Source organism: Hippichthys cyanospilos, chromosome 13 (assembly GCF_059441005.1).
Source record: "Hippichthys cyanospilos isolate Australia breed blue-spotted pipefish chromosome 13, RoL_Hcya_1.0, whole genome shotgun sequence".
NCBI lineage: Eukaryota > Metazoa > Chordata > Actinopteri > Syngnathiformes > Syngnathidae > Hippichthys > Hippichthys cyanospilos.
The window spans coordinates 10,632,815-10,656,064 of record NC_142381.1 but is presented as its reverse complement, the minus strand read 5'-3'; positions in this window follow the sequence as shown (position 1 = coordinate 10,656,064).

Genomic DNA, 23,250 nt, shown 5'->3' with positions numbered 1-23,250 from the left:
CTCCACAGCTTTTGAAAAAGAGGAGATGTAAGGGCCAATGGAAGGCAATATTCCCCATGCAGAATTTTGACCATTCTTGGATCATTTTCTTCCACATCATTCTCGCAGTATTTTATGATATAATCATACAAATGAAAAGAGAGAAATTAAAAACGTGCCATGATTTGCTTTCCTCGACAACAGTAATACTCTTTGATTGTGGACGACCATAAATAATTCATATGCGTGTTAATACAGAAATAAAAGTGTAACATCATGCCCAAAAAGCCCTTTCATATACTCGGTCAACAGTGGAAATCATCAATTGAGGTCGTTGTTCTGAGTTGCAGTTTCCAAACCACATGAATTCAGTGATAACTTATTCATGTCAAGATTTTTTTTATGTCATATCTATAGCTCAGTATTTTTGAGAACCAACAGAGTCATGACACAGGTTTGCAAAATGTTGTTTGTACTTAGCTTTGTAACAAGACATCTTTAACTACCTCATTGATAAAATATCATTTGGATTCCTTTACCGTCAATAGATGTTTTATTTTAACATGTGTACACATGTATTGCATTAAATTACTTCTTAGACAAGAATCATTCCTCTCTAATCTGACTTCCCAGAAGCTATACGATAAGACAACAAATGAGAGACAGACTGTAAGTTTGGCAACAGAACTGACATGAATTGTTCCTTCAAATCCTGCATTCTGAGAAATATCAAGGAGTTCTGGTAGCTGCTAATGGTAACTTGCGACTCCAACAAAGTGGAAATGCTCCTATAATTGCATTTTTATGTAAGCACAGGAAGAGTGAAAACAAAACCAAACAAGCAGCAGTTAGCGTTCTGGCCAGTGGCCACAACTCTTGGCACCCGTGTTTTTTGCTAAACAATACCTTGAAAAACCGCAGTCCATCTGGCAAAATGTTCTGTCAAGAGACGGAATTGGCAAGGCACCCAATTGGTTTGTGTAAATCAAAAGAATTAATTGTGCATGGGGAGGGAAATAAAATACCCAACCTACAGTCCAGCATGATGGATCAATTATATATTTGGGCTGTGTAGAGGGCAGCTTTCAAAGTATCAAAGGCATCACGAAATTAGAGGATTACCAAGGGATTTGGGAAGAAAAATGAGACACCTATTGTATGGGGTACCTGGGGTGGGTATTAGGATTAGAAAAATCAAGACTATTATCATGTATCTAAATCAAACACACATACAAGTTAGTGGTGCAATGGATCATGTGTGAGCCCTGATCCATGCAGATCATGCACAATGGCTTGTGGATTGGTCGGTGAAAAAAAATGTTTAATTCACATTGGCTATCTGCTAATGTTGCATATGGTGCATTCAAATGCAGTCAGACTTTTCAAAGGCAAACAAAATAAAAAGGCTAAACATTAATAATGGCAAATATCCAAACATTGTGGGCTTTCTACTCAATAAAAACTGACATATCAAAAAGTATGAAAGGATTTTATCGTGGAGTCTTTGGGGGCAGGCTAATTTGAAAAAGGAATCTGCGACGCAAACTTGTGATCCGATCCGAATCGTGACTTTTTTGATCTGTTGCACCACTTAGTCCTGTACAAGGAATCAATTAGTATGTTTCAAACTGGCCAACATTTTCAAGCCGGGGGAAAACTTGCAGCAAAACGCTGAAATCTGCCATGGGTGAAAGAAATCATGCAAGCCTTTGAAAATGTAAGCAAACCGACAACTTATGGGTGCAAAAAGCTTAGTGATTGCTGTGAGAAAGTTTGGAAGCACTCGTCCTTGCCAAAGTCTTAACAACAAACTAATAGGAAAGCACTCTTCCTTCACTTCCATTACCATCCAGGGGCATATTCTATTCCACCGTATGTATAGAGTGCACAAAAGGCAAAAAACACTTTTGTAAAAGTCAAGAGGAGACCACTAAATAACATATGCATGAAACATATTTTAAGAATATTTGAAAAAACACAAGACTCTTGTTGTTATTGCCTTAGAAGACGAGCTTGTATGACCACCAACTAAATCAAGCTTGGGTGGTCTTCATAGTTTATGTGATAAGAAACATTCCTGGATGAGCGGGCGAGAAGCACTCACACTAAATCAGTGTAAAATGATTTCATAACTAATTTGATATACCTTAAGCCTAATTAATCACATTCCCCTCCTCTGAAAATGCTTTGTACTTCTGTACAGTGATGTAAAGCAGAGGCAGAAATGTTATAGATCTGACTGTGAAGTGAGCTACACTAAAATGTCTGTCTTGACAGCATGTATTGAATCGATTTGTGGCACGGAAGGTGATTTTAACATTCATGCTGACATCCCAGTGGATGCGACAGAGAACCGAGTTGTTTTTATGTATCGACAGACTCAGCAAGTAATCCAGTTCACACTCAGTATGTGAAAAGGTTGACGCCTGAGATCTTTTGTTTCCTTCAAACAGTTTCCATTTATAGATCCAAATATAGAGTCAAAGTTAAAAGCTTTATTCAGTGCACCTTTGCAAAGTACAAGTTTATTCAAGTCCACCTTCGTAAAATGGCATTTTTAATCAAAGCCTTCATAGAATGTCATTTTTAATCAATGGCGGCAGATGTCCTTCGAGAACAATGTTTCATACAGCTGCATTCCATCCCCCAAAATATTTTCAGAAATCGGTGATGTTAGGTTTCATGCAGTATAGACGGACATTGTGTGAGTCAGTGCCATTGTGTCAGGCTGGTCTCGGTATTGCTCCTCATTCTGTTTACGGCTGTAAATCAAATATTTTGCATTAAAATGTTATGCTCATCTTTCTCTAACAATATTTCTGTAAAAAAGGTGTATGTGTACGGTTTAGGGCTCAGTTTTAACCAGGAGAGTCTTGTGCCCCGAGTCTCAAAGGATTTCACCAGCCTGTTTGATTTCACGTAGACCGTGTCCCGACCTCCCGTTGTAATTGTTTTTTTGTTTTTTTTCATTCCAGAAATAGTTTGGGCAATGCATATCGCAATTAAACTGTCACAGAGATTTATAAGATAAGCCAAGATAATAGGAATTCAAATGGTTTACTTTTGTTGGATTGGTCATGCCTGAGCCCACCATATTTGATCACAAATCATATATTCATTCAATAGTCATTTGACAATTAATCAAATCAATTTTACAATTTACATTTACTTTTACTAATATTCTACTACTTACAGTACATTTTTTATTGAACATTTGATTACTAAACTAACACTTAATTATTTTGAATTTTATGATTGAAAAATGATTATTTCATGTCACATTTACTCTACTTTCAAAATAGTGTTACTACTGGAAGTTTGAGGACCCAAGAGCACGCACAGACAGGTAAGTTCAGCGACTGAATGTTTATTGACCAGAAGGTACTTGCTGAAGTGGAAGCTGTCGAAAGTGGGGCGCCGTGGAGGGGTGTTCGGGGTCAGGGGAGCTGGAGCCTGGCAGGCAGTCTGGCGAGGGTTAGCAGATGGGACAGGGGCTTGGGCACGTTGGTTAGATCAGCAAGCTAGTGAGTAGTTGGGCACATGCAGGGTCGAACCACTAAAGATCAAGTCGAATCGGCAGGCTATCGGATAATCGGGGACCGACAACATCTATGCACAGGCAGACAGGCAGGTTGAAGTGCCGGAAAGCTCGGTGTGGCAAATAGCTCTGGCAGTGGCGCCGAGGAAGAGACCGGGTTCTATACTGAACAGGAGATTGGTAGCAGCTGTTGATTAGGACTGGAGAAATGGAGTGATGGATTTTGACTAATAGTGTATGTGTATATATATATATATATATATATATATATATATATATATATATATATATATATGAATAAAAAATATATAAACAAATAATAATAGTAATATGTAATATATAAAATAGTCTGCGGTAAAGCTAACAAATTTTCATTGATACGCAGCTTTGTATTCACATCTTTATTTTTTTTGTTAGGTACATGTTGGATAAAAACATGTGCTAGCATGTTAAATACAACAACTTGACCTTTTCTCATATAGTTCAGCTACAATTTAAACATTTGTGCTGCCGTGACAGGATAATAGAGACTTTAAGGGGGTCACTTACCATCAGCAAAATGTTCACAACACACTTTAGTATACTTGTCAGTGGGAAATATTTCCGATTTGCCCTTGCAAATTATTGAGTTTCTTCTCCAATCATTCAATTCCTTTGTCCGTTCCACATTTGCGGTTGTCTAACGAGGTACTCCAAACATGTTTGTTTTGACGTCCTTGTTCACCCTATTGGTGCACCCATGAAGCGCTGAGTGAAAACAACGAATGAATGAAAGAAATGTTGGACACACACTATCTCTTCAGCTTTTATGTTTGCTCACCGGCTCGCAAATCTTTTTTAGACCGAGAAAATGGGGTCTTCTGATCCTTCGGAAACATTTCGAGGCTCTCGGATATCAACCTGGCTCCTTTTGAAAGAAATCCATTAAAAGAAACGGGATGTGACAGCACCAAGTGCATCTGTTTGTCTGCTTAAGCTTATGTTAAATGATGTTATCATCTTGACTCCATACTGCATGTCTATAGTTATTCTATCCACTGTACAAGGAGTTGGAGTTGTTTTGTAATATACAAATGTGTCAAATGAGATTCAACATTCTTACATTGTTTAGGCATCTGTTTGTTTCCACTACAACAACGTTTTCAGTGGCTACATTTTAACATGATCGATGTTGCCAAAATGTTGCACCGTCTGATTTCAACAAAACTGAAAATATTATCAAAATGATGGTACATATTATATAATTGATACAGCGTCCTGGTGGTCTAAATTATGTAAGTGTTATCCTGTTACTTTAAGAACTATTGTGAATTCCAGTCGCATTAACACACAAGGTGCATTTTTAACGCAATTAACGCAATTACGACACTTTGTTACTTCATACTGAAATCCATTTACACCCCGCTACCAAAATGCACCCGTATAAAGAATTGAAATCTTTTCACACATCCTATTGAAAAATTATGACTATGAGTCACGGTTTAATTACTTTAATTTGTCAAGGAGTGTACTTTATAATCAGGTGCACCTTATCTGTCTATGTCTGTCATCTTTTCAGTTCGATGTATACTGTATAATTCTAATTCCCTTATACACTTTCCCTAATACATGTCTTGAGATGATTACATACTAGCAAAAACACAATCTTAAAACAGCTAAATTTAGAATTGAAGTTGAATAAAGTTTGACTTATTTGCTGTATTGATTTGTTTTCATTGATGTGCAATAAGGAGTCATTGTCTGGCGCACCTCAAAATTCTATATATGGAATTTCCCCAAAACAGACCTCTTCATTGAGCCTGTGCCTAATAATCCTGTAAGTCTCAAGGTCCATAAAATACAACAAATTAACAACAGCACATCAGAATAAAATGAACCAACAAAGACAGTTGGAAGAAACCATGTAACTAAGTATAAGCAAAGTCACGTAACAATGAAGCATACCTGGACAAGACAAGTGGCTGGAGGAAGGGAGCATATTATTAGACACAAACTGGACGTGAAAATCTAAAAAGGAGATATCACATGAAATAAAGCAATAATGGGAAAACATGGCAAACGAAGCAAACAAAAGTAGATATAAACACAACAAAGTCAACAAAAAAGACTGTCTCCTGCCTCCTGCCTTCATTGTACATCTTCAAACCTGAAGCCAATCACATGTCTTGTAGGAGTGCTCCTGACCTAAGTGACATGTTACCTGGCTCATGAAGCTCACTTGTGAGTGAGAGCGGAGGAGGATGAAAGAAAGCATTGAGAAGATGTTATTTCAAGTGCTTTTGTAATAAATTAGAATTTCGTCTGTAAACTGTTTCCATTCTCACGTTTGGCCACCTACAGGCTCCACTCTAGCTCAATGTCATAGGAGTGCCCATGGCATGTGTTAAATTACAGTCAACTTGTCTGTTTGGAATGTAGGAAATCTTCACAGCACATTTTTCCGCCATATAGCTCTGAAGTATATAATATTACACGTATAGTTCAGAGGTCCCAGAGTGCATGGTTGTTTTTCCCTATGTGCCCTGCTATTGGCTGGCAACCAGTCCTGGGATTCCCCCGCCTATTGCCTGAAGACAGCTGGGATAGACACCAGAAAGCCGGCGACCATAGTGAGGATAAGCACCTATAGAAAATAGAAGGATAGAAATACTATACATATGAATCAAATTGCTTTCGCTATCTCATTCTGGTTTGCCTTGACCTGAGATTTTATGAATTGTCAACACTTTTATTTTTGATTTCTTAGAACACTTAGTGTTGCGTCCCTCGTGAGAAGGGGGGCAATATTCAGCGCAAGTTCAATTTTAACACACCAATAGAACTGTCACAGGCTTGAACGTTAAATGCTTTTTAAGGCTGTTGTCCCAAGACAAGTTTCCCTGGAAGGGATAATAAAGCAGATTTGTTTTGCTGCGCCATACAGACAGACAAGTTATGATCAAATCTCACAACACTATTACCATCATAAACACGCTAACTCCAGTACTATCGCTAACTTTGGGAAAATATTCTCAGATAGGCTCCTGTTACTTAATCTTCCTGTGGTTAAGAAGTGCAGTGTCTCAATAAACAACGTTTTTTCTCTGCGCTTAACGGAATGGCGGTCTATGAGATTGTAATGTGAAGAGAAACAAGTGAGAGTGAATATTGATCAGAGGCCTCTACAGCGCCAATGCATCTCAACATCAGCACATCCACACGTCAACTGAGTGAGAAACGTTGAATGATGACAGAGTATGCAATCTCATTTGTAAACAGTCAAGATATTCAACACGCTCGCATATCCACGTACACGTAAGTCCAATCTTTTTTTTTTTTTTATGGGGGTGTATGTAGTTTTTAGACGTAGGTTCTTTCTGCCACGCGAAATGCTCAATTTGCATACATTGCAAGTCTTTGCTTTCCATGTTAAAATATTTCCATATTGCAGACATGACCATTGTAACATCATGCTAGCTTCACATTAGCTTATTGTGTTTTCCTTTGATTCCAGTAAACTAAAAATCACATGATCAGGCCTATTTCCTTTAAGGTGATCCGATTCACGACATCCCTGAAAAGAAATGTGCAACTGTTAGCGATAGCTTCCCCCTAAAAACCATTGAAATAAACAACTCTAATACCAAAGCACAAATATGCCTTAGAGCTCAGTGTCAAACTCAAGGTCCGGGGGCCAGATCCGGTCCGCCACATCATTTTATGTGGCCCACAAAATGCTAATTATGTAATTCGGTTGTTAAAATGTTTCACCAAAGAACAGTATATCAACATACTCCTCAAGCCCATTAAAAATGACATATACAGGTACACAAAAAAAAAAAAAATCCCCAACTTTTAGGATTTTAGGGGTGATGGGATTCTTTTTAAGGGTGCTTAAGCACCTCCAAAAATGGGCTGGAAAAATGCCATGCCATGAAGCCAGTAGAGCGTTTTTTTCACTTACTGGAGACAAAAGAGATTGATGTACTGTATTGCATAAAACAAATAAAGAGAGGTGTTAAAATGGCTCATGTTAAAAGAAGCTGATTCTCTGTTTTAGTCATAAAGACCCTTTTTATCTCAAGTTTAAAGTTTACTTCCAGAGATCCAAAATTGAGGTCTTCATGGATAAACAACGCAATGTAGTGAAGTTTGATAAACACCTGTTTTGTATTGCATCCTGTATTCACCCCCCAATATCACCCTAGTTAGTTGTGATATGCCAGATCGTTGTTGTCATTGCTAAAATGGAGTAGTCTGACAAAAGTAAAGAGGAAATGGGCCAACATGGATATTTATTTGGGCCAGAAAAGGCCTCAGGTTCAGTATCCAGCAGTGAAAATGGCAAGACTGATTTGCTTGCTTGATGAAGAAAATGGCGCATTGGATTGGAGAGAAGGGGCAGGACTGAGATGGAGGCTGCTGCTCCGATAAGATGCCAAAGACCGATATTGAGTGCTTTTGTTGCCATCAACACCAACTTGGCGTGGAAAAAAAATCAAGAAAATAGACTAAAACGCTTAACTTTAAAGGCGCACACAAACATCACAGGCTTGATCAACAAGTGCGTGCATTCCGCTCCAGATAAGCCGTCGAAGCGGTAAGTTTGGTTTTTTTTCTGTTGAAATGTATTCCAGTCATTGCTCTGCTATTTTGCAGTTCAAAGCTTGAAATTCTCGACTTTAACGTGGTTCCAGCCACACATGTTAGGTTAAATGGATCGCCGGAGCCCCCCTTTTTAAAAGCGCTACCTCAATTATCTTAGTATGCCAAGCGGGGTCATTGCCCCTTTTCAGTTTTGCTTTCACTATGTTTTAATTAAATGCATGATATACAGTACATTCTTACTTGCACACAGCAGGGTGCCAGTATGATATCACAAGTCAAGAAATCAGTCAAAAAAAGAATCGACTCAATCCAGGGGGGATCTTTACCTCAGAGCTGATTAAGATGATCAAGTAGACCGTTGTTAGGAGGAAAAACGTGTGGGAAAACTTCAAAAAAAAAGCTTACCAAAACGGTTTGTATCATACGCTAAAAGTGAAAATGAAGTTTAGTCTGACGTTTGGGTGTTTCACTATAATGGAGTAGAGGACAGACAGAGCATTCACCGTGAATTTATTTTGTGAATTATTAGGTTTAGGCACTCAAAAGTAGTTATTGTCTTTGTATTTCCTCTGGAGGTAGACTATAAATTGGACTTTGTCATATTTTTAAGAAAATTTGCTACACATGTGAGCAGCGTATTGATTAGCGACTCCTCCTCTTACTTCCTAGAGCCCTCTCTTGCTGCACATTTCCTCAAATGTGATGTGACAATTCTCAGCGATACAAAAAAAAAAAAACACTCTACACATTGATGTTGACATTTAATTTCTGGTAAAAACAACACAATTCATCTTTTATGAGCGCAGTCATACACTGGAGGTTTTGTCCTCCTGAAAGGGACTCCTGCTGAGGCCAAGAGTGTCAATAAGTTTTTTTTTCCCTCCCCAAATTCTGTGTCTGTTGTTTCATTTGTATTCCACTTGGAATCACATTGCAATCACTGCAAAACAATGGCTTCTTACACGATGTTGAGCCATGTGATGAAGTCCAACTGATTAGTTTCTGTGGACAATAATCACAAAATAAGCAAGCAAGGCCAATTTATGTTCATTTGTGGACGCACAATGTGACTCCTGGCTAGTCGCCTCATGTCATTGCTAGGCAAACTAAGTTCTTATACAGTGGGAGGGAGTAATGCACAAGTGTGTCCTCGGGCGCCATTTTGCACTTACCAAGAAGAAAAAAAACAAAACAATTATGAAATGGTTAAAAAAAGGACAGAAAAAGAAAAGTGCTCACAATTTAATAATATATACTGTAGTCAGTATTTTGTTTTAACAAAAATCAAAATCAAAGAATCTCAAAGAACATTAAAGGTGGTTAAAAGTTTAATAGTCTTTCATAGTGCTAACAATATGTTTGACTAAGTGCCTTTTAATACGGTGCACCCTATGTTTGGTTTGAATACAGAAATACACCCCATAATCGAGACTGCACCTAATACAGTGAGCCGTATGGTGCGGAAAATACGGTATGCACCAACATGAATCTGAGAAGTATATGAAATCAATTCTGAACAGGTTGCAAGAAAAGCAAATGTCTTAACTATTACTGTGAGGCAGGTACAAATAAAAAAAAAAAAGAGAAAATTCCACTTAACTTGGAATTCATATGGATGCCTAGGTATTGATTGTTTATTATGTGTTTTATGGACGAGTTTATAACGTACATGTAATATGCATTCATGTAGACATAATACCTATAGAATACATTTATAATGCTATGTAAAAGTTGGAATGATTTTTAGTTTTATACTGTTATTTAAATTACAAAGAGGTAGGCGTTTGAAATGCTTATACTTCTTCCTACACGTTTTATAAACATGCGTATATGCTATGTTATCTGTTTAACATATTATTTGACATTTTTTTAAATGTTCAAATTAACTTGAACATACCTTGGATACCTTAAGTTATAGCTGAAGCTGTAAGGTGGCATAAAATAGCCAAAGAGATGAGAGGTTTCACTGATGCGCTCAACAATTGTGCTCACCTACTAAGCACACAAATCAGCCATGAAGATTTACGACTAAGGACGTGAGAAGGATGACTTTTGGTCGGCTGCACCACTATATCATTTGGAATGTTGACCATGTCCGCTTCAGCCTGTGCATGCGAGTGTTAGTTCAGCTGTGTCCAGAGAAATTTCCATTTGCGGTAGATCTCCTCTGCATATTTGACCAAATAATAGGACATTTATCTTCAGTAATTGTCTATTTGTCTTGTCTTGTCCTTTCATTGGGTGCCAAGGTGAAATATTTGAATGAGTTCTCAAGACCTTTTAATCTGTACAGTAAAGCACTAATAGTATTGTTTTGGAGGTTCTCTAATGGGTTTACATGAAGACTTGAAGAGGTACGTGAGATTTTAGCAGGGTTTCAGCAAATCTAATTTACCGCTGTGAAATATTCCTTTTCAAATTAAAAGCAAATTTATTGGAACACAACTCAACTAACTGCTGATTTGTATTATAGTTGCTATTTGGAAGCTGGAGTTAAAATTGATGAAATATGATGCTGGAAATAATATATAGAAAATATCAAAAGACATATATCAAAAAATATGTACACTGCATAAAATAAAGAATCTTCTAAATGATAAATCATTATATAGATTATATAGCTAATCATTACCGCTATACTTGACATATTGTGTGGAGCTATGGTGCAATACTTAAAAGTCAATCTTTGAAGTATCAAAAAAAGCTATACGAAATATAAATCATTTAAATTATAGAATCAACGAATCAATTGTTTATCAGTTTGAACACTTTTAAGTCCTAAGAAATAACTATTAATTAATTATAAGAAAATTTTGAACGATAGTTTAGTAATGCCTGAGAAAAAACGTGATGTGATATCAAATATGATCTTCTGGGAGCTCCTCTCCCTCTCCAGTCAAGTAATCAAATGTTTGGACAAATTAATAAATAAACAACTAAAAAGTCCCTACATATATCAGCTGTCTACATTAGCCAGCTTAATTGTCACAAGCAGCGATAACAACAAGCATGTAAATTTGCGCAAATGACAATTTTTGTGTATTTTTTTATTCTTTACTATTTTTCAAATGACACAAATGTCATGGTGACACAAACATTTTTCCCCCCAACAATGTTGTGTTGCTTAAGTATTTTGGATCCACAAAATACAAAAATATTACAACCAGCTGGGCCACCCATGTTTATTCAAGAGAGGTTGTGGCATTACTGGTATGAAGGAGCAATGCAAAAATGGTCTATGAGCAAGCAGTTAAGAAGCTGAGCAGTACATGATGTCTGCAGACAGCCTTGAACGTGTTCCCTATTTTTCCTTAGCTCTGTTACCCAAGTGCCACGCGACGTGTGAAAACTGAGGATATTCTTATCGTCGCTAACTTTCGCCCCAGGTCATTGTTTCACATGTAAATGTAGTCAGATTCTAAGCAGAGCCAATGTTTTGAAAATATTTGTAAGGTGTTTTCTTCAGATAGATATAAAACATCTTACTCGACTACGCTTAGGCTTGCGGCGTATTTCAATGCATGCGAATTTCAAAGTGGACGATTTTGAGCTGGAATGATGCTCTGAGAGCAGTCAAAGTGATATATAGGACTTTTGACAGGCGGAAAATCCTATATAATGAGCTATAGGCTCTAGGTCATAGATGTACTATAAGTGAAACAAGTAAAGAAGAGTTGTCATGACATCTCGGGCAACCGGTCTTATTAGACCCTCAAGAGGATGGAAGCTATGCCAACATTTGACAACTTGACTGGAGATTGAGGGAAGCTCGTGGAAAATCACATTTGATTTCACTTGTCACTTCTTTCTGTGAGGCAATATAAAAAAAACTATACAGTATATATATATATATATATATATATATATATATATATATATATATATATATATATATATATATATATATATATATATACTGTATATAATGTTAAATTTGTTAATGGTCATGAATTTGTTACCTTCATCATAGGTCTTATATTTACTTATTTGCTTCTTGATGTTCCCATGAAGTTACTATGCTTATTCAGTTTACTTTATCATGACCCGACTCTGAATCACAGCACACACGATGACTTCCCAGCCACGCTGGCTTCCTTCAAAGAGGAGAAAGTGTTGCTCAGTGCAATGCATGATGGAAAGTTTGAAGATTTGGAAGATTTAACTGGGTGAGGTGACTAACTATTATGAACAATGATAGGTGACGCAGGTGAGAACAATTACATCGAAGGATTAAAATAATGGACCAAATCTACTGTTCCATCGTTTTTAAAATGTTTTCATCATTCGGTGGTCTGTGGGCAAAACGGATAGTACCGATGAGCTGTCCACCTCTACAGTTTCCTGTCAGTGCTTGACAGGTTACTTTATTCTTGCTTATTGTACATTTTTCTCCTGCATTATGTAAGTTTAGCTCAGAAACGCCAAATTACAGCGTAGCTAGGCAAATGCTTAACGAGACACTAACAATGACTTAAAAAAATACTTAAGAAATGTATGAAGGGAGTGGTGTTCATCTGTGACTTTTTTTTTACATGCTTCCTCCTAAACACATCACATAGTATTTTTTGAGCATTTAAAATGTGACTTTTGTTTTCTGTCCACTCACTTATTGGTATATGTTCTGCTAGCCTGCATGAAGACATGTCCAGGGTTGATGGGGTTGTATGCATCAGAGCATAATAAGCCACATTTGATGCAACATAAACTTAATTGGTACACGACATGTGTCAGGACTTTTATAGCCTCACATTCAGCTATTTTCCCACTGTCATTATGTGATTCCTTCACGGTAGACATGATCAATAAATATCCTGACAACGTGATCGTTACCTGTTCATTAACATCATTACGGGCCTTTAAAAGCTTTTACAGATTAATTTGTCTGCCCTGGAAGAAGCCATGATTCAAGATGCCTGAGAGGACGTCTAAATTTGTGTTTGGGAGGATGCATGGTACTTACAGTACAAGCTGAGAGCTGTGTTTTGTGAGACAAAGTACCGCATCTTTGCCTTTAAATCACCTGGAAATGTGGGCATAGTGTACAACAATGGCAATGATGCACAACCTTTCCCCACTTTACTGGCAATGAGAGCTAAGTAGTACAGTGCAGTGGAAAAGTATTTGCCTTCATCTAAAATTCATCGTAAAAAAAAATAACGAAAGTTAAGAGAAAATTCAGTTTTTAAATAGAGATTGTATTTATTGAGGAAAAAGAAATCTACTGTGACTGCTTTGGAAATCAAGTGTTTTTTGATTGGTGAGAAGTATTTACTATCTCTGTAGAGAGGTTTAGACTCACTCTTCCTTGTCAGATTTGCTTTATTTCAGCAAATTTGTGTGTTTGTGTGTGTGTGTGTTGGGTAATTCAAGCATGAACTGCCATTCTGAGGTCATGTCACAGCATTTTAAATCAGATTCAAGTCCAGACTTTGGCTTGGCCACTCCTAAACCTTCATTGTGTGTGTGTTGTTTTAGTCTTTCAAAATAAATTGTCTTTAAATGTGCTACAGCCCGAGGTCGCAAAATGATGGCTGAAAATTTTCCATCGAGCTTTTCTGGGAAAGAGCAAAATTCGTGGTTTCATCAATCACAGCAAGTCGTCCAGGTCCTGCTGTGATAAAGCAACCCCGGCCCATCACTACCACTTCAAGTTTGACTGGTTGTTGATTGTCTTTTTCTGAGATGTGTTTTACATGTGTTATACAAATTCTTTCCAAAAATAAACTTAAATCCCATCAATCCAGAGTAAGATAAAAGTCCTCAGAATTCATCATTCTTTCTTTTCTTTTTGTTTTTTCAAAAGAAAAAGAAGCCATTATGTTCTTTCAGTCATGAGTGGTTTCTTCTTTGGATGTCATTTTTGCTTTGTCCCTTCCTTATTGTTGAGTCATGAACACTGACCTTTAACTAAGCTGATGAAGGCCTGCGGTTCTTTAGATGTTGTTCTCTGTTTCGTTATAACCTCCTGGTGCTCTTAGGGTAATTTCCATCAGCCAGACACTCTTGAGAAGGTGCCCCACTGTTCCATGTTTTCTTCATTTTTGAACAATGGCTCCTATTGTAGTTTGATAAAGACCTGCAGCTTTAGAAATAGTTTTGTAACAGATTCCGGATTGATGGATTACTTTATTGCACATCTGTTCTTGAATTTCTTTGGTTTCTAACATTTTGTTACACCTTTTTAGATCGTTTGATCAAAAATCATTCTGTCTAACAGATTTTAACAAGGGAAGAATTGCTAGCAATGGATATATTTGGGTTAAACTGGTTTGATGTGAGAAACAAAACACCTCTGTAATGAACATACAAAAGTCCAGCCACCGGTAATTCCTAAATCCAATTTATGGACCAGAGATTGGATAAGTAAAAACCTGGTGGTGGTGGCTTACGATGCTGACACTCCTGTCATCATGACTCCAATCCTAGCAGTCTCCAAGGGTGGATCCGCCCCAGTGCAATATGATTGCAGGATGGATATAATGCACATCAAGACATTGCACCGTAACCATGGATGCCGCCGCTGTAGCCATGTATGCCGCTGTGTGTGGAGGGGGCGGATTTATAGATAGATAGATAGATGGATGGATGGATGGATGGATGGATGGATGGATGGATGGATGGATGGATGGATGGATGGATGGATGGATGGATAGATAGATAGATAGATAGATAGATAGATAGATAGATAGATAGATAGATAGATAGATAGATAGATAGATAGATAGATAGATAGATAGATAGATAGATAGATAGATAGATAGATGGGTGGGTGGGTGGGTGGGTGGGTGGATGGATGGATGGATGGATGGATGGATGGATGGATGGATGGATGGATGGATGGATGGATGGATAGATAGATAGATAGATAGATAGATAGATAGATAGATAGATAGATAGATAGATAGATAGATAGATAGATAGATAGATAGATAGATAGATAGATAGATAGATAGATAGATAGATAGATAGATAGATAGATAGATAGATAGATAGATAGAATTCAAGAATAGGTCAGGCACTTTATTATGGCACTGAAGCTGAAATCAAACATGTATCAAATATGAGTTAGCCTCTACCTCTGACGGTTTGCATAATTACCACATTTTTTAAACATTTAAAGCATGTAGGCAGGCGGATACCCAAATCTTTCCAGTAAGGTTCATGTTTTTTATTTTATTAAGAGAATGTAGCTCCAAGGGGAGTTTTAGATGAGAAGGCAGACGATCAGCTGAGGCAATTCATCTTGGAGAAAAGTAAGTGAATTGGGCTAAATTAGCAGTTATTAAGGCTTTAAATATATACAAATGTGTAACTTATGCAACGGGCTTCCTTCTGGTTCTCACTGAGAAAGCATATGCTTCCTTTGAGGGTTCTACACCGTGTGGGGATCAGTCATTATTTTATAGAACTAATTTGATCCCTTAATGTAAAAAGGTCTATGGGGAATAGGGTTTAGTGTACTCAGTGCAATTTCGCTCAGTGTCATTTTGCAGAAAAGCGCACGCGTACAAAATCTGTTTGCTCCATTTGCCAAGCACCTTTGAAGCATCATGGCAATGCACAGCATAGATAACTATTGGGCTAAAATGTCTGACACACAATTAGCTTTGCTGCAATTGTGTCTGTAAAGTACGGGCACTTTGATGAATTACGATCTGTCCTGATCCCGTTCCTGCTTCATCTTAACCTCAAGGCATGCTCCTAGCACAGTCGCTGGCAGATTGAGAGTGGTGCTGTGAGTTTTCTCCGTGGGTCGTAATCTTTCCTGCCATGGATTAAATTGAATTCTGATTCAATCGTGGTTTTGACATTTTATTGTGACCACTCATTCAATTAAGCCATCAACCAGTGAGGCCTGTTCAAAACAAAACAGAAAAGTGAAGTCCACCAGGCATCATTTGGCATTGGTAACCATGACAAAACAATTATGGCGGAACAATGAAAGACAAAGGCAAAATTTTCCGGTTAGATTTATTTTCTCTCAGAAAATAATGGGAATGAAATAATTAATTACAGGGTCAAACTGTTGCTATTGTGTGTGTGCATATATATATATATATATATATATATATATATATATATATATATATATATATATATATATATATATATATATATATATATATATATGTTTTTACCATATCATATTTTGTTGACCAAAGAATCCCATAAATATATATTTTTTTCATAATATTGACAGCTTAAGTATTGTTCTACAATTCAGGATGAAAATAAATAAATAAATAAATAACCATAGGTTGAGTGTAAAACTTTTCAAACCTTTTCCCTTAATGGGCATCAATTATACACTTCAAACGTATTTTTACTTCCCAAATAAAGCCTCAGTAACCGAATAAGTACAGTATTTGTTTTGCTTCTTTATTGTGTTTGGGTGTGTTCAATAGAGTAGACGCTCTTAATCAGTTTATCGAATTTCACATGCGTTGAATAAATCAACTTAAAACATGAAACTTATGTATATGTTCTGCTCCTTGCTATGGTCTCCTTTACCTATTGAAACTAGTCTTTCATTATTAATAATCGTGCAAAAACAAGAGAAATTCTAAAAACAAAAGTTTCAATGTAAACGTATAGTTTGTGCAAAAATATAGCTATTCATAATTTGGCCATCACTTGCTGAAAAGCCACAATTGAATAGTTAGCAACTTTTGTAAACATGTCTTTGATACCATCAATCCAGTTTTCTACCCCTTTCGAGCAACCTTGATTTCATGGCTTAGCTCGATTTCATAACCTTGTTTTTTGAAATAACTAAACATTCAAATGAATTCAATGTATTGTCCAGCACTAATGTGATGTGCGACTTTAGTCTTGAGCAATAACTACGCTCACGTAATAGAAAAGCACGTTGCAACTCTCTGACCTCTAAGACACAAAGGGGATATTTTTTTTTTATAGCAGCATAATAAAACGGTGCAGATAAAGAAGGATAGGTATCTTTTTAAAGCGCATGTGTTGAGAGCACATGAAGAGGCCAATGAGCTTAGTGGTGTCATGTGATGTCTGTCTCTTCAAGTTGGATGACGCAGATGTGACATCACCGGCTGCTGAATGGGAGCCTTTGACAGCTTGGCCGCATCTGTGTGCATCAGTAAAATCATTTGCTAACGACCTTATCTGGGGGCTAGAGTGGGCCCTCTCCTCGTGGAAACCCACGGGGACTTTTCGTTATCTGTCCGCTCTTGCATTCTTTCAGGGTTACTTGTTGGGGCAGACTATCAGGTTGTGACATTGGACAACAATGAAGTATTCTTTGTCGTGTTTAGAAATGGAACGGCAAATCTTCAGATTTTCAACCTCAACGGTAATTTTGATTTATTTATTCCTCGATGAAAGCACACCGATCGCTAATCATTGGGACGATATTGAAAATTAGAGGGGACAGTGCGTACTAGTACGGCGAAGGAACTTTAGGAGGTACTCGAGATTTTTAGTAAAACAAACATGCAAGCATCCTTTAAAAATAATTATTGAATTAATTATGTCAGAAAAATATAAGGTCACAAAACTAATTTTATGTTCCGTAGGTTATTCAATTTCATTATTGTAAAACGCCAAATTCTCCTGCATACTAGAATGGTTCAACCTGAATTGTGCCCCCTCTCGTCACCTGTCAAGTTAAATATTTATTTTGTGAACACATCTCTACTATGATCTTAAAGAGGACTCTTTAAGTTGAATGTTTTTCTGTGAACAAATATTTATTTATAATTATTTCTTTTTGAGAACAGGTCAGATAATTGATGTTGATTATTTTTTGTGGACAAATATTAATTAATTATGAATTTAATGATTTATTTTGTGAACAGATCTCTACTATAACCCCAAAACAGGAGGCTTTATGTTTAATAATTTTCTGTGAACAAATTTTTATTTATATATTTTTTTTAGAACAGGTTCGACACTTTATATTGATTATTTTTTCTGGAATAATATTTATTAATTATTAAGTTATTTCTCCTTGATAACAGATTTCTTCTATGATCCAAAAGAGTACACTTTAGGTTGATTTTTTTTAAGGGTCTAAATTTAATTAAGCACGTACTGATGGCATGTTTTAAGTCTTTTTTTTTTTTTTTACCAAAAATTCTTTGCACTGGTTAAGGAGTACTTGGCTGAGAAGATATTTGACAGGAAATACATGGCTGAAAAAAGGTTGCGAACCACTGGTTTAGAAAATGCTGCACTAAAACTTGTGCTTTTACTTTGCTTTTAATTTTGACCATCTCTGTCAAATGGGTTCTCATGGGTTACAAAAAAAAATCCATATCTTGCAATTGTATGGTTAATTCACATGAAAAGCTATATTGTACTTGACAAATTGACTAATTTACAGCAGTTTGAATGTTGCTAGGTTGAATTCCCCAGCACTGAGGAAACCGCAATTAAAGTTTTGGCACATTCATACTTCAAAGTTCCATAACAGCTAATGCCTTAGGAGAAACATATTGACCTCAAACATTCAGAAATAGTTGAAAGATCACTGGAAAGTAAATTCCAATACCAGGTACAGACATCATCCGAGTCTTTGAAAGGCTGAGGGAATTTAACCTCTCAGTTGAAATAGAGCAAAATTGAGGATTTGGCCTCAAGTCCAAAACAACTTTTGAAGATCCTATTAAACTTGCGTTTCATCTCCTGAGGCATCATTTGTTTGTTTTATTATTGCTACTTGAGTGTGTGATTTTTTTATGAGGTCATTTTGCCCAATGGGAAATTTAATTGAGGAACTTTGTGTCATAAGATTATTTGCCATTTGGTGTGCCCTTTGACAAAAACTGTTTATTGATATTTCATCATGGATATTAAAATCTTAAATACATTTGGAAACAAAAAATAAAATGAGAATACTTTGATGGTTTAAAAATACATATATACATATACATCCATCCATTTTATAGAGTCTCTTCTCCTCACAAGGGTCTCAACCCCACCTTGACCAATTGAAAGTGTTGAAAATTGCTCGCTAATTTTCATGATGCAATTCTAATTGATCATTTTTGCGGTCTCCTGAAAGATGATTTGTCACAGAGCCACCCACAAATAAACACACAAAATACAAAAAAATACATATTGTTCAGTATTTACAGGTCACTTCAACGATGCGATGTGCACAATATGAGGTGAGGGAGAACCAATCACAATCATCTTTTCACTTTCAAGGTTAACAGTTCGTATTCATTTCATTTTCCTCCTCTTTGGTGGATTTGTGATTCTGCCACATTCTGCCATTTGTCTCCAAAGTATGAGATTGTGTCATTAAAAAATATTGCATGAAATGCCTACCGTGTAACAAGAAGTGGTGATTATTATTTACATTACATGATTACATGACATTCTTACATACAAAGGATTTCAAAACTGTTCCACTTAATCCCGGCTCACTATACTGTCAATCTCCATGAGAGGAGGAGGCACTCGCATGTAAACAAAGGAGCGTTTAGTGCCCTCGTGTTTGTGACGTGACTTGCTTGAGTGCAGCAACACATTAAATTGAAAGTAGAGATTGACTTGTTTGAGGAAAGAGCTCTCGGAAGAGACAATTAACAATATTTCATAGAGATAAGCGGTTGTGATAATGGACTACGAATAGTTACGGTGTCCCTATTTCGTGAAAATATGGCCATGTGCAAGTCAGTCTTCCATTTGACTTCATACTGGAGGGTAACATTATGGTGTATCTTTACAGTCAGTTGAAGCCACCGGTTGCCCACATCCGACCGATGTGGATCACGAAACCCAACTGGCCTCTCATTTAACCTCTTTCGAATGTTGGTAATAAATGCCAGAATAATGCAGTACTTTTAAACACCAACAAAAACTACATCTATGAAAAAAGGATACAGATTTCTTACACTGCTACTCAAAAAAAAGTCAATGACAGTTATTGATGTACCGCCTCGGTTCCCTTCGCACCATTCCCATCATCACCATGAAAAATGAATGAGTCGCGACAAAAGCGCTCACATTATCTTTTATACAAATGTTTTGGAGATTGTGATCTATACGCGCAACAGTGTTAAAGCGCCGGCATGCTCGGTCAACCACAAGACAGAGGAGCTGCAAAAAAGATTAAATCAAGCAAACATAATACCCGCAAAGGAGCAAGACGGCTCTTAAGTTGGATTTGGCCAGAATCTAATTAGAAAGCGGGCCGAGCCTTTTAATAAGAAAAGGCTCAGAATTTAAGCATATTAGCAGAATAATCGACATAAGATTGGTTAGTTAGGAGTGGTTGGGGAAGCAAAACCACCAACAGGCACAGCAAGCAACACGCTAGGCTATCAAACAAATGTCAGATAAATGATTAGTTTGTGAACAGATAAGAAATTGGAGTCTCTGTGATATCATAATGCAACTAATAAACATTATTAAATTAGATTGTTTGAAACATCCCTCAGTGCTTTCTTAGGCAGACACGCACATAAACAAAACAGACCAAGGCATATTTATTGGACAGATAATGTCCAAAGAGATAGTCTGGTCAAATCAAATCAAACGGGAGCAATCTGAATGGAAGTTGCTTGTCCATGCAGCCATAAAACAGCCTGGTTTATGTTCACAGGTACGCCACAGATTCTATAAATTATCAGTGGCATCTTGGATTACAAATGATCTTGAGGACAGAAAGCACAGCATTAGAGCCACAGGCCCGTAAATATAAAACGATCACGGTTTGTTTGTTCTTATTTCTTTCTTCTGCTGTCAGACGACCTCCGGACCTCAGATGGCATTTTTCTTTTGATGCAAACTCTCCGAGAGCATCTTAATGCATTCGTCAGATTTGTTTTCTTTGATGGGAACTTTTCAAAAGCAGCCAAGCCGCCAACGGCAAGCACACACGTTGCATTGCTGCAGCCTGCCGACTCATTTTATTTCTTGACTAACTGGACCGCTTTCATTTCCTCAAATAAAACTTGGAAGCGCCCGGGTCATCATTTGTCTCCCTCTGTTGGCTGATTTAAGACGCAAGTGATGTATTGAAGCGTAGTTCGATAATCCAAGACAAGTGTAGCATTCAGACTGTTCCATTTTGCCAGTGGATCTGTTCAAAACACTTCTTCATGTCAAAAAAAAAAAAAATAAATCACAAGACGGTGTTCAATGTGCTCAAGGAGTCAACTAACATATTAACAGAACCACAAATTGTTTTACGTATTTTTTATTTTTTGGTCGTGTCAATCACATTTTCAATCGCGCAGTTTCTGTTAACATTTTATACTGATGTATTATGCGTTCAACTACCTTCTTTTTATGTGAGCATAATTAGCAATCACAATGTAAAAAAAAAAAATCCATTGCAAAACAAAACGTCAGAAATACAAACAAGAAATGACTTTTTTAAAAGAATTACACTCGAATTTGACATGTTGATCTTTTTTAGATTTCTCACATCGGGGTGGGGGTGGGGGTGGGGTGGGGGGGTTGTGTCTGCCCTCGTTGCAAGATTCGCTTGTATTTTATTAAGGGAGTTTTATGAAGCCTTAACCATATGTTCGCCCCCTGGTGGCTGACTAACTACCGATTCAGTGAGTACGTTCCATCAGCATCAGGGGCAATGTGAGACTGAATCACTGTTTTTCTTTGTTTTGTTTTTAAGAGCAAATAAATTTGAACATGAAGCAAGTTTTATACAGGTGAGCAATGACATTACGGATGCATTTTTTTTCCGGTAGACAATTCAAAAATCAAAACAATTATTTTCTGGATAATAAAGTACACTTGGAGATACCACAAATGTAGCTCAAAAGATTAATGTAATGTAAATGTAATGTAATGTAAATATAAACGAATGGTGCAGAACTTTAAAAAAAAAAAAAAATCATCCACAAATGCGTTGCACTGATTATGCAATAGGCTTGCCTGAAAAATAATATTTCAGGGAGTACACTATGGAAAAAGGTACTACATTATGTAGCAGACACTGAGTTTTAAATGTGGCAGACGAGCAGGTTCATTTACAGTGACAAACATGATCACAATTACAATTAAATTAATCCCACAGCCCTGGTCAAGGGCAATCACACGCTATTAAGGGTAACGGCAATATTTATATCTATGTAAACTCTTCACCAGGGCAAATTGCATTATGATGAAAAAAATGAACCGCTAAAGCCACACACCACTGTGTTAACAAATCTCTTTGCACTCCCTCAATTAAGGAAATGTTTTCTGCATTGGTCTAAAGATGCTAATATACGACCAATTCTGACACGATATGTAAGCTTAAGAGCAAAAATGTATCAAAGTATTTAAACTTACGAGCACAACTGCATAAAATAGAATAAAACTAAATAAAATGTGATCCCTCAGGTGCAAATATAAAAATTATTTAGGCATCTAACCGAAATTTCAGCAAAAAAGTGATAGTTGTGATCAGAGTTGAACAGAGTGCTGTCAGTTCTACAGCGCAAAGCTGAAGTTCAGTAGCCTAGCTTCTGGAAATAGTCTGTTCCCCTGGTGGTCGTAAATCTCATGCTCCGTGGCCTACTGCCTGAAGGGAAATGATCCAAAATAAAAGGTGCTGGTGAAGTGTCTGAGACGTGTGCTCCCGAGCAATCCTCTGAGCGGCCGAGGACCTGCTGTGCCACGGCGTGATGCCGATGCTCTGGGCACTCTGCACCCGCCACAAACCATTTGTAGAAACTCCTCCCACTCAAGTTTGAAACGGTATATTGCAGATGTGCAATATACACCCCCCCCCCCCCCCCCCCCACACACACACACACACACACACACCACCCATTTAGTATGGATATACCAAAAAGTGAACAAACAAGACATGCCACATTTTTAAATGTTTAAATTGCTTTCACAGTTAATAAACGTTTTTATAATGACACATTGCTTTGATTTCAATTATGGAAACAATCGCTCAGAATGAATGGGGTTTAATTGTATTTGACGTTGGAATTTGTATTTCTGACAAAAGGATCCTCGTGTCGAAATAGTGAAAATGATTTTTTTTCACATCCAAGTATTCTAATGTGACCATTCAATTTACAATTGTATGGGGGTACTTCAAACTTTGACTAAGTTACATCAATTTGAATATTGCAAGGTTGGAATCTCTACTTTCAAGTTTTGGTGCATAGATCTACATTACCTCAGGAAAAAGATATTGA